The sequence below is a fragment of the Bufo gargarizans genome, chromosome 2 (genome assembly GCF_014858855.1).
Source record: "Bufo gargarizans isolate SCDJY-AF-19 chromosome 2, ASM1485885v1, whole genome shotgun sequence".
Classification (NCBI taxonomy): Eukaryota; Metazoa; Chordata; class Amphibia; order Anura; family Bufonidae; genus Bufo; species Bufo gargarizans.
Window position 1 is genome coordinate 508457973 of NC_058081.1, and position 13520 is coordinate 508471492.

General features: G+C 39.5%; 1 protein-coding gene across 2 annotated transcripts in view; it reads right to left on the reverse strand.

The window, feature by feature from the left end:
- Positions 1-13520, reverse strand: part of TSPAN9 (tetraspanin 9) — a 490638-nt gene that overhangs the window by 286736 nt on the left and 190382 nt on the right. The window contains exon 4 of one of the 2 annotated variants that reach the window (XM_044281282.1): positions 7723-7801. The exons of the other annotated variant lie outside the window; for it this stretch is intronic. The gene's annotated coding sequence lies outside the window, so the exon portion shown is untranslated. The remainder of the gene's footprint in view (positions 1-7722; positions 7802-13520) is intronic. 2 annotated transcript variants of the gene reach the window in all.

Here is a 13520-nt window from a genome sequence, read left to right on the forward strand (position 1 = left end):
CATGTGCATGGACAGAATAATATGAGAAATAGCGGCTCCCCACTGCGATGCCTTTCAGAGAGAAGGTAGCAAAGGGAGAAATGGCACATTTCATTTCCCACAACAAAAGCTACAGAATCTGACACGAGAAGTGACTGCAAAATAACAAGAAAACCTCTGTTAGTGTATGTCTCCAGCCTGGAAGACTAATGCGCATCTTAATGAACAACTCTATTTAGTGCTGAACTGTGTTTTTACAATTAAAGGGATTGTCCAGAACTTCAAAACTGGGTCTGATATTTTCCCCCCAAAGCAGTGACATACAAGTCCAGGAATCAGCAACCTTCTACACTCCTGATGCAGTGAAACTATAACTCCCAGCATGCACACTTACTCGGCTGTTCTTGTAGCTCCCATAGAAGTGAAAGAAGGATTCTGGGAGTTGTAGTTCCAGCATAGCTGCTGCCCTATTCTAGTCCATGGGCTGTGTCTGATATTGCAGCTTATTCACATTGAAGTGAATGAAGCTCAGGTGAAATACCAGAAGAAGGGACTAATTTATTAAGACCGGCATGTTCCACGCCGTCTTACGCGTGCCTGTACTGCTGGAGGAAGCACCAAAATTACAGCCAGCAGAAGTGCTCTGTTGCTATGGCAACTAGTTCCACTGAAAGTGGGGATGGTCAACCTATCAGGGAGCAGGGATACCAAACCAATAAGTCTCAGCTCCGGCGGCACATGCTTCTTGATGATATACTATTTAAACAAGGAGCTGCTGGCCACAGTTGCTTGTGTTTGGTATTTATGCCACGCTAGCTAGTTTTGTGTTACTATAGATTGCTGACCTTTTGCCCATTTCTCTCACTTTGCATCTGTATACTGATTTTGCCTCTGACATGGCCTCCTAGCATTTGACTCTGCTTGTTAGTTGACCTTGCTTGATATTTGAAACTGGAATTAAACTATGAGTCTTTGATCTTGCCTTTGCCTGATGACTTTGTCTCTGACATCTCCTGGTTTCACTCTGCTATGTATTTGACTTAGCTTTTGGATTCTGATCCTGGTTTTGCTTGTCTGGTTTTAACCTCTGTAATGTGAATTCAAAAGATTAGAGAATGAATAAGCTTACCCAGGCGAAGTGAATAAATATATTTACTAAGTGTGATTAAATATAAGATAACACAGATAAATCACATACAGTGATAAAAATTACTAGCCTAAATATGCAATATGGGGTATGGCTGTTTAACACGTTATAGCACATGACCTTCACCCCAGGGTGTCCAAGAGATATAAAAAAAATCAATACTTACATCCTACCTAAGTTCTAAGTGGAGTCCCCCACTAATGTATGTGTGTAACCAGAGTTATACGCCTCGTCCCCACCACCGGTGTGTATCACGCATGTCCTGAGATACTCAGGAAAGTGGTCTTATCAACAGAATGGGGTAGGTGGGTATGCCTAACCCACTACATTACAAGGAATTACAAAGAATATCCTTACACAAAATACTAAAAGTAAATTAAAAAGAGACAAAATTAAAGGGGAAAGAACCAATCAGTACTTACCCTTACATTACAACCTCTTTCTGCCTTACTTTAGGTTGAGGCCCCTGCACTTGGTGAAGTCAGGGACCATCGCCAAATTGTGGAGCGCAGCCTTCTCTTCAGCCAGCTGATCAGCAGGGGTGCCGGGTTTCGGACCCCCGTCGATCTGATATTGATGACCTATCTTGGGGATAGGTAATCAATATTAAAATCCTGGAAAACCCCTTTATGATGATTGGAACCAGCTGGGTAGATCTATTTTCAAATGGATTCCAAAATATCGTAATAGATCCCATCAACTTTTGATACATGCACAAGACTTCTATTGGAGTTTCAGTATTTCTGATGGCAAGAATACCACTGCTGATCCTTGCCATCAAAAACAGTTGAATCATGATGGAGCAGAATACAGGGGTAGTGTGACCAGAACCTTAATCAAACTGAAGAGGAATGCAGACCATCAGTTGATTTAGGTGATCACCACTTAAGCATTTTCAAAGGGATAACAGTTACTAGCATATCCATAGGGGTGCAGAGGTTGCTGCTGCATCTTGGCCGTGGGCCCTCAGGTGACTCAAAGGCACCTCTGCCACACAAAAGGTAAGCATAACAGTTGCACTGGAGAATAAAGCTAAAACAGACTGTTCAGAGATGCAAGGTCTGTCTGTCTGCCCCTAAAGATTAACCTCGATCTGTAAAATGTTGTACTCATTTACTAAAATTAGTCTGGAAGGCTGACACTCATATATTAAAAAAAAGTAGGAGTCCTTAAAGTCTATAGCAACCAACCAGAGGCAATTTCTAAAAAAATAAAAAAAATAAAAAATGAAAGCCGACAGAATGCTTTAGGTAGCAAAGTTAATTCTTCTATAAGATAGTTTTCTGATAAACGTTGTTCATGGGGATGAAATGTTGAATGGGTACAAATGACTATGTTGTAAATCATGACACCTTAAATTTGACTACAGACTGACTGACTTCCCCGGACGTTTTTTTTTTAGGATGCTCCATTGATCCAAAAATCTGAGCTCTTATATAGCTCACAGTTTCATAGCTGTTATGTATTTCGTGTAAGGATATGAATTATACGACATTTTAAAACAAGACCAAATACACAACAATATCTCCAAAACAAATGCATAGATCTTCTTGCCATTAATCTCTGCTGAGCACTTACTTCCCTTGTAAACTGAGAATATTTGATCCATATGCCTATAAACGACAATGTAATCATATTCCTTCATATCTCTGTTGTGAAGCATCTCTCATTTACCGTGCATTTAAATTCACAATGATGCTTTTTAACGACTCAGCACTTAAAGTCGTTTGTAGATTTAGCTAGTGGCAAAATTATACAGGAACCCCTCCCGATTTTCTAATCGAAACCATTTGATCTTGACGTAATTCTTTGGTAATACTTCATTTTAATCTAGGAACGAGATGGAAAATAAATTGCTGTGGGCATTTTTTATAGATTTATATTTAAACTAGATAATTGGTGTTTTTGCTTAAGAAAAGGAGCAAAACATAGAAACATTAAAACAAAAAAAAAATATGTACCGTATTTTTCGCCCTATAAGACGAACCTGCCCATAAGACACACCTAGGTTTTCGAGGAGGGAAAAAAATATTTCTAACCAAAAGGTGTGGGTTTTGAACTAATGGTGGTCTGTGGATAACACTATTATGGGGGATCTGTGGATGGCACTGTTATCAGGGGGATCTGTGGATGACACATATATAGCATCCTTTGCTAAATAAGTGTCATCCACAAATCACCCCCATACCAGTGTCCCCCAATACACCTGGCCCCTCCTCTCACAGCAGTATTCATATGTAAACTATGAACAAAAAAAGAAGGCCTCACTACAAAAACGTAAAGTGGGGCAAACGAAGAACCAGTCGTACAAACCTAAAAGTGTTGCTAAAAAACAACCATAGAATGCCCAGTATATTTAAAAATATATATACTTTATTATATCATATATAGATCATGATTGCACAGATATAAAAGATTACACAGAATTTATTTGAAAAAGTCAGCAAACAACCTGGATGCCGTAGTCCCCCGACCGATGTCTCAATAACCCGCCAAAAAGGTGGAACACATGTCTGGTGTATGTGTGATATGCAGTGGGGTGATTTACAAGTAATCAGTATCTGGTACTAACCACTACAAGTAACTGTGATCATCACTCCATTGCATAGCCATGAAGCGAGTCTATATAGGTATAGGACCCTTAATGATACATAAATAGTAACAGAAAAGTTACACAATATCTATCTGACGTACTCAAATAAATAAGTCCCCATACACCAAACCATCTAATAGAGGCTATAAGCTAAAGCTCGCCCACAGGCACCTGCTGGAAAATCATAACATACCAAGAGACATGATGGAGGGAATAGACAACGGACACAGGACAGGCTGGAACCCCGACTCGCGTTTCGCCTCAGCTTCGTCAGGAGGACATATATAGCATCCTTTGCTAAATAAGTCTCATCCACAGATCACCCCCATACCAGTGTCGCCCAATACACCTGGCTCCTCCTCTCACAGCAGTATTCATATGTAAACTGCCGGCCGCTCTGCCTGCTACGGTACGGGAGCTTGATAATAAGTAGTAGTACACGGGATAGCGCTACTGTAACTAAAGTTAAGAAGAGGTTAAGGATAACAGTTTACATATGAATACTGCTGTGAGCGGCGGGGCCCGGTGTAAGAGTACAGTGACTGCATCGGGCCCCGCCGCGATTCCAGCAATTGCCGGCCTCCCCTTGATACATCGCTGCGCTGTGCAGCATCGCAGCTGGTGATCTATCAATGTTAGCATTCGCCCCATAAGACACACTGCTATGCCCCTCCCACATTTTTTTTTTGGGGGGGGGGAGTGCGTCTTATGGGGCGAAAAATACGGTAAATGTAAAAAAATTATAATATAAAACAGTGCAAAATTGAATAATTCAAAAATATACTATATGGCAAAAAATTGGTGCCCTCAGGATTAAAATAATAGAAAAACCTGACATGTATTTGCCTCATCTAGTTCGCTATCTTGCCATCCCTTGTAGGAAAGAAGGCAAGCACAAATGAATAGGGACAACCAAACTTAGAAGCTTCATTGTAAGGATAGTCAAGGATAGGTCTGGAGTTTGTTCCGCTTGCCTGTCTTTGTAGGCAAGAAAGGCAGCAGAAATTCACAGACCTCATAGGGCTGGTTCCAAACCTTACTTGTGACCCCCTTGCTACAGTATAGGGAGCTCCAAAAAGTAAAAAGTAAAAATAAAAATACAGGCCTGGTATTTGTCCGCTTGCCAAAATCTGAAAAAAGGGCAGCAAAATCCCAATCCCAATGAGAATCAGCCAAAAAACCTTGTAATGTCCTCATACAGTAGCAGCATAAATAAAAGAAAAAAACATTAATAAGGATAAGAGGGCAAGGTTTTTGTATGATTTGCTCAGATCTTCATCTGATACCTGAAAGAAGGACAGCATTGGGGACAAATATTCCTTCAAACACTCTAAATACAAAATGGGGAATCCAGAAATGAAATTGTTGTTTGTTTGCCCTGTCCTGATCTTAAAAAACAGCAACACAAGTTCACATTCACCTGGGTAAGGGCTGAACATAATGTGGGAAAACCCCCAAGGGACACCAATTTCTTATGTATCCTACCAAACCCATTCTCAGAAAACATTCCGATTAAGGGTACCTTCACACTTGGATTAGACAATTCCGGCAGGCAGTTCCATCGCCGGATCCGTCTGACAATTGTATTGAAATACCGGATCCGTCTCTCAGGTGTCATCCGGAAAAACAGATTTTTTTTTCCACATATTTTCTTTTACAGATTTGGATCCGCTATTAATTCATTTCAATGGAAATTAATGCCGGATCCGGCATTCCGGCAAGTGTTCCAGAATTTTGGCCGGAGAAAATATCGCAGCATGCTGCAGTATTTTTTCCGGCCAAATACCGTAAGAGGGACAGGACTAAAGACATCCTGATGCATACTGAACAGAATGCTTTCCATTCAGAATGCATTAGGATAAAACTAAAGCATTTTTTCCAGTATTGAGCCCCTAGGACGGAACTCAATATTGGAAAACTTTAATGCAAGTGTGAAAGTACTCTAACTCTTTAAATTTTGCAAACTGTCTGGAGAGAATTGTGTTGTATGCAAAAAAAAATTAATAAAAAAAACCAATATTCTTTCACAGGGTAAAATTACTTTTCAATAAAAAGACTAATATTCAGTACAAGTAGTAGATCTGCAGCTAATAGCACAAATCATCTCTGTGGCTCCTTCTGAAAACTGAGGCGCATGTAATGAAGTCCTTCTTATGTTACCTGTTTCACAACAGGCACAATGTGATTTGTGAGTTACTGATACGGTTTGCAAATCAAAAACTCTGCTAAATGTTGTTAGGCCCTGCACATTCTTAAAATTATTTCATTCTTCTGAAGGCAATTTAAATAAATCTTTGAAAAGAGAATAATAAAGTTGCATATTGATCAAAACAAGGCAAATTTTTAAAAATGAGAAGAGAAATTTAATTTTAGAAAATAAAGTGGAAAAGAAAAGGCAGTTTTGCTGAAATGGACTATAGAGTCAGATTACTTTAGCTCAGTAATATTGTAGAGGCCTTAATATGGATATTTAAATATGTCCAAATTGCAGCCATCAGAATCCTTCTTTGCTTACACCTTTTAACTTTTTTAAGTCTAACTTTTTACCACACTCCCTTTCACACCATGAAACAGTAAGGACAATAGACCATCTACTAAACCATGGAGCAACATCAAACCTGCCATCTCCATCAAAGCCTAGTGGTCGCATCAGGTTACTGCAGCTGAGCTCCCATTCACTTGCAGCTGCAGTCACATGACAAGACCACTACACTTTGAAACTTCGTTTGATGTGCTAGTTCCAACACAAGCAGCTGGAGGTAGCACCTGATAGGTGGGTGTGCAGGGTGTCAGATGACAACTCATCAATATCAGCAGTGTGGAAAACTCCTTTAATACAGCATCTAATGGAACATGGATTGGTCTGCTCCTATAGAGTTCTATGGTTTATTATGGCTCCATACCCCTCAGAGGTTGGACAATATGAACTATTGACACTAGACTGCACACACACAAATGAAAACATGGGAAAAACATTGAGTATAATACAGCCATACAGCCACATAACCTTCCATAAAGGACTTTTTAATCATATTGATTTTTCACACTTTTTATATGGAACTTGATTCTTATTTGCTTTCCACAATATCCAAACACAAAGGAAACAAGACACTTTCAGCTTTCCAACTGTAAATAGATGATGTTTCTTTCTAGTCCGAGCATGCCTCTTCTCTTATATTAGAGATGAGTAAATTTCTTGAAATTAATTTCGGGTTTGCTATATTTTCCCAAAAATTTAATTCAGACCCTAATAAAATATGCTAAATTTGCCCAGAAATTTGTTATATAACATGCTCTGGTTTCATAGGACCGAGATTTGACAGATAGAGATGTAGATAGATAGAGAGAAAAAGTAACCCAACCAAGGCCTCTCAGGCAACCAAGCAAATTTTCTTTGCTCGACTCTGTCAAAGGGTACTTACCCAGAAAAGGATGGGTCCTTGTATGGTATGAGACACTCAGTTTCCTTTTCTATTTGGAAAGGAGACTGGTTTGTATGTCTCTTTTACAGAAAAAAACATGATGTGGGCAGGGGTGCACCTAGCCTTTCTGCTGCCTGAGGCAAAAACTAAAACTGCATTCCCACCTTCCCTTCAGCCCATGGCCCTTCAACTGCCCCTCTCTTGCCCCTACCTGGTACTGCCTGAGGAGATCGCCTCACCTGGCCTCATTGGTGGTGCACCCCTGGACGTGGGGATACAAGCACGGCAATAGGTAAAAAACTGGATTATGAAAAAGCGGATAATGCAGATGTATTTCCAGAAACCCACAGTAGCATACTAGACTTCTCTCTCTCTCTCTTTCTTTCTCCTTTTCTCTCTAACTCTCTCTGTCTCTCATCCAAAATAAATTTGGGACAAATTCTGATTTAATTCTCTAATCTGTTTGCCATAATTGATATTTTCACATAAAAGTCTCTTTCACTCTTATTTAATCATCTTTCTTGAATGATTCACCTAAACAAAGATTTTTCCCTGACCTTCTGTTTGCTCTTACAACTCACCTGCTTCTATAATTGGATATCCAGATGTTACAAATTAATCAATCCTTGAGTCTGCTTAGAAGTGCAAGCACACCGAGCCCTGCGAAAGAAGATTAGAAAAAAAAAAAGTGTAAAAAAAAAAAGAGGTCATGGAACAAAAGGCGAGTATTCTATTATTTAGAGAGATACAAGAAGAATTGCCTGAGCATTGAAAATGGAAGTAGATACACATTTCCTTTTATGAAGCCACTATTTTGCATTTAACCAATAAATAGTAATGCAGGTCCTAAATAATACTGTCATAGAAGAAATATAACTGCTTGCTTCAAAGGCCTTGGAGCTAGAGTAAGAGTCACGGGTGCAGGATCTACAATTCTTGAACTGGCTTTCCTTTTTTTTTTTTTCACCTTTGGTAAGTCTTCAAATGGTTCAAACTTGTTAAATGTATTAATTTAGCTATAAAGGGTAGAAGAAGGGGGTATTTTAATATCCATGATTAAATATGGACTGTTTGTAGGTCTATTCATTCATACGGTCAAATTAAATCACCAATGTGAAGGCTTTCATAATTCTGCCTCCAGATGGCACATACTATCAAAATATATTGCCATGTGGTACCACAGCAAAGGTGCCTAGGTTTTAAGTACATCTCTTACACCTGTAAACTAGTACAATGGCGGAACATAGGGAATAGAGCTCCTGTGCTGAAGCAAAACGGTTCATGCTGCAAAGTGTGGAGGAGGATCCCTTGAAAATGTACGTATGGCCCGAGACACCATGGTTGTTGGGGAAATTACACAGCACTGGCCCTCTTTAATGTGGAAGCGTATAGGTGTGGGGACACCACGTTCCTTAGAAAGCCCAGTGGCTAAGATGATAAAACAAGTTGTTAGGTACGGGCCAGTATGACCGTTATATTCTTGTGTGATGGGCCACCATTTGGGAAGAGGCTAGGACGGTGCTAGAAGACTGTACTAGGTCTACTGGATTCATGGCATCCCTAGTGCTAATACTAGGCATGTTGCTAGAAGACTGTACTAGGTCTACTGGATTCATGCCATCCCTAGTGCTAATACTAGGCATGGTGCTAGAAGACTGTACTAGGTCTACTGGATTCATGGCATCCCTAGTGCTAATACTAGGCATGGTGCTAGAAGACTGTACTAGGTCTACTGGATTCATGGCATCCCTAGTGCTAATACTAGGCATGGTGCTAGAAGACTGTACTAGGTCTACTGGATTCATGGCATCCCTAGTGCTAAAACTAGGCATGGTGCTAGAAGACTGTACTAGGTCTACTGGATTCATGGCATCCCTAGTGCTAATACTAGGCATGGTGCTAGAAGACTGTACTAGGTCTACTGGATTCATGGCATCCCTAGTGCTAATACTAGGCATGGTGCTAGAAGACTGTACTAGGTCTACTGGATTCATGGCATCCCTAGTGCTAATATTAGGCATTCAGTGACTAAAGGAGGAGGCTACTGTGCGACTCTGCACTAAAAGCAGGTCTTAGGGAGACAATAACTTTAAGCCTGTAACTTTAAGGCTGTTGTCATAGTAGAGAACTGTACTGACTTGATGCCTGTTTGTGGTCAGAACTTTGCTCATAACTTTCTACATATAAAGATTACTGTTGTTGCCACATCTACTGTCACTTCACCAATTACTTATGACTGGATTGCACCGACACTGTACTGTGACATTATCTGCTCAGAAAATACTTGGCCACGACTACACTACAGTGATCTCAGAATTTCACAATGACACATTAATTTAATTGAAAGAGGTTTTCAAGGACCTATCTTCTGATGACCTGATCTTAGGATAGGTCATCAATATCAGATCGGTCCTACTCCAGGCACCCCTGCATATCACCTATTTTCAATAGATGCGGCTCTAGCAGTTTTGTATATTGTGTAGTGTGTTTGGTTACTGCAGAGTTTCTTCCATTCATCTCCATGTGGTGTACTAATTCTAAGAAAGAATATTATTCACATTATGGCATGCATTAAAGCATGCTGCAATTGTTATCTCTGCTCTTAAAGCACATGTACTCTAGGCACAAAAATCCCCCCAAAAATCCAATGGATCCTGTAGTCAGTCTCAGGTACAGTAGCTAAATATACTGTAGTTTTTTTTGCAGAGAACCAATTGAGAAGTTGGAGCATAAACAGATTAGGGAATTGGGTACATTTGCCCAACTTTTTAGATTTTTTTTTACATAATTAAAAACATAATGTGACTCTATGCTATGGTTTCTGCTATTTCTGTCACTAAAGAACAATTTTAGGCATCTCACGCTGCATAAAGACTGCTTTGGGACATGGCTTCTGACATGATCATCCTTAGATTCTTTATTCATGAATTCATCCATTTATTTACAACTCATTGTCCTTTTCTATAACCTTGGATATGAATATCAACCTAAAATTATCTTGTGAACCAATGATTTGTACATCAGAATGCCGACACCATTACGGAAACATACCGAGCGCCATCCTAGCTGTATTTTGGTGCATTTATTAATACATAATCAAGTGGTCACCAAAAAATAACTTAATAAAGAGGTTATCTGCATTGGGAAATTCACTTGGAATTAACCTGCTTCAGTCCACAGCTATGTAATTTGTATGGAAACCTGGCAGTAAGTGTTGAATTTTTCTGCAGTGCCACCACAATAATGAAGAACTCTGTTTTTTTTTTAATGGGTTTGTAACATTGCTAGCTGTTAGGGTATTACAGTGAAATCCCTTACAAGCCTCTTTATTCTGCATAAAATTATTCTGTTCCCGGTATTGTAGGATCATGTGACCTGCAGTCTGACCACAGGTCTGATACAGTGCCTAGTGTCAGCTGGAAGATTTTCTTTGCTGGTCCATGAGAGACTCGATATAAGACTCATAGGCCTGCAAAGGAAGTACCACGCGAGAAGTCATTTTACGCAAACAAAAAGAGGCCGGCAAGGGCTTTCACTGTACTAGCCTAATCCTTAGCAATGTTACAATAAAAAAAATCTGGAGTGCTTCTTTAAGTATAAAACATTTCCCATTCAAATCAATGGCTTGTCTGTGTACTGTAGGAAGAGAGATGCTCTTTGCAGCCTTTATTGGCTGAGATGATGATCCTGAATTGTGGACCTCCCTCTATTAACTTAGAATTCATTAATGGAGTATATGAACATTATATATACCCCTTTAAAGAAATTAAATCTGTTTAATAAAGCTAACCTGAGCAGTATAAATGCCATTTATTATTATTTGTTATCATAGTGCTTGAAAATGTGGTGTGATTGTAGTTAACCCTCAATATCCTATTATTCCCCCAATCCATGGCACACTCAATCCATGGATGTTGGGGGTTGATTGTGGTGTCCTTATACTGCAGAGTAGCTTTGCCTGTCCTTTCATCTACAGTACAAGCATTGGCACTAGTAGGACATTGTGGTAACCAGTGCTCCAAATTCATTACATCAACTTATTTGAGTGATGCATTTAGTGTACAGTAAGATACTTTTTTCTACGCCACCTACTTTGCAACACAATTTTGTGCCAGAATTTTGGTGCAAAATGTTACGTCTTAAAGCCATGTCCCTTTTCCAGGACAACACAGCCCCGTGGCAACAAGGCACAGTGGATTATTCTTTGTGGCTTCCTTGCTTCATGAATATCTCTTAGATGAGATGAACCAACTTGCACCAAAAATTTGTCAAATTGTGGCACAAACTATGCCAGAATTCAGGCACAGCCACAATAGTAAATGAGGGCCAGTGTTCCCCATGTCTCAGCCATATATAAAGAGAGTTAACACAACTCTACACCTACATCCAACACCTCCCCAAATCTCAGCTCTCTGGACCCAGGTGAATATGGTATAGAAGAAATAGGATATTTGGTTAGGCTTTAAAAGGACATAATTTACAGAGAACATTAGCACTTATGTGTCTTAAATATGCTTTATAGGGATTACAGAAAAGCCTCACATTCAGCTTGTGGATCATGTAAAGTTACAAAAAACAGACTTTTCCTCAAAGGACACTTTTGTAGCTAAGCCCCCAGAACCTCCATGAAGCACACAATAAAATAATTACAGGGAGTTAGGTGGCTACAGATCAGACACTGCACACATTGGAAACTGTGCCAAAATGTCTGAGAGTTTAGGCTACTAATACATCAGTCTGTCCAACTGGGGAATACAGCTCCGAATTCTTGTAATGTGCAATCATACAGCTCAGGTGCAAGTCAATGTTATGTTTTGTCCTTCAGAGAGATGGAGATGCCTAATGTCTGCTTGCTGTCTACCAATTGCTACCAATAATTTAACTATGTCATCCATTCTGTTCTAGACCATTACAGAACAAATACAGAACAAATATAATTCATACGGTTCTCTTAAAAGTTTTGATGTCCTTTTGTACAACCTCCTCCATTTTCTACACTAGTTCTAGTTTACCGACTACTGCATTCAATGAGAGCAAAGTATTCACCATACCCGTCCTGAAGATCCAAATTACCCAGAATATTCAGACCTAGCATTACACCAAATCTGGTGTGGGTCTACAATATTCAAAACATGTCGTCAGGTTTCAATATATAGTAATATCAGTAATTATAGACTTTGTTGTTATTATTGGACACCCAGGACAGATTATTTGAGAACCATCTCATAAGAAATTAGACAACCCCTGATATTCCTGGAAGATCCCAAGTGTAAAATCTAAACATATGGCCAGTCTTCATCAAGGTCTAACCCAAAGAGGAAGGATCTTAAGTGAATTCTAAATTTAATTATGGCCTTCAAATTCAACAATAGCAGATACAGGATACCATACACATGAGAAAACATGTGGTCCAAAGGTAAGGTAAATCAGAATGTGGTCCAAAAGCAAGGTAAATCAGAATGGTCAAGGTCACGTGGACAGGTTCCCATGGAATAGATTCCCTATCACCATTGAACTTGTGGTTGCATTTGGATATCAGCTATGGTTTAGAAAAGATATGTTCTTTTAGATGCATTTTCTGCTATGCATTACCTACAAGAAGTACTATCATCATTGACCTGCTGAGAGGACAGCACATTCCATTTTGTGACTTGTATGCAGTTTTTTGGTAAGTAAAATATGGGTGCTGTATAGAAGGGTTACAGGATAACATCCAGCTAAAGCTAGTTCAATGTCAGAATGAGGATTCTTGGGCTATTTAGATACATACAGAACATGTGTACCTAATTTGCATCATAAAGATACACTGCCTGTCCCAAAAAATTGTCCCCACTTGGATTTAACAAAGCAAATAGTTATGAGCCTCCTATTGGATAATTACTGCATGGGCAATTATCTTTCCGCTGGGAACAAGTTATTTAACCCCGACTGGTGCAATGAGTTGCTTCTCATTTGTTAAACAACCATGTCGAAAGACACATCTCGTGATAGTGGAAAAGATGTTAGTCTGTTTGAGAAGGGTCAAATCACTGGCATGTATTAAGCAGAGAAAACATCTAAGGAGATTGCATAAACTACAAAAATTGGGTTAAGAACTGTCCAATGCATTATTAAACACTGGAAGGATAGTGAGGACCCATCGTATTAGAGGAAGAAATGTGGCTGGAAAAATATCCTGAATGATCGTGATCGGCGATCACTTAAACGTTTGGTGAAATCAAATCGAAGAAAAACAACAGTAGAACTCAGGGCTATGTTTGATAGTGAAAGTAAGAGCATTTCCACACGCACAATGCGAAGGGAACTCAAGGGATTGAGACTGAACAGCTGTGTAGCTGTAAGAAAACCATTAATCAGTGAGGAAAACCAGAAAAAAAGG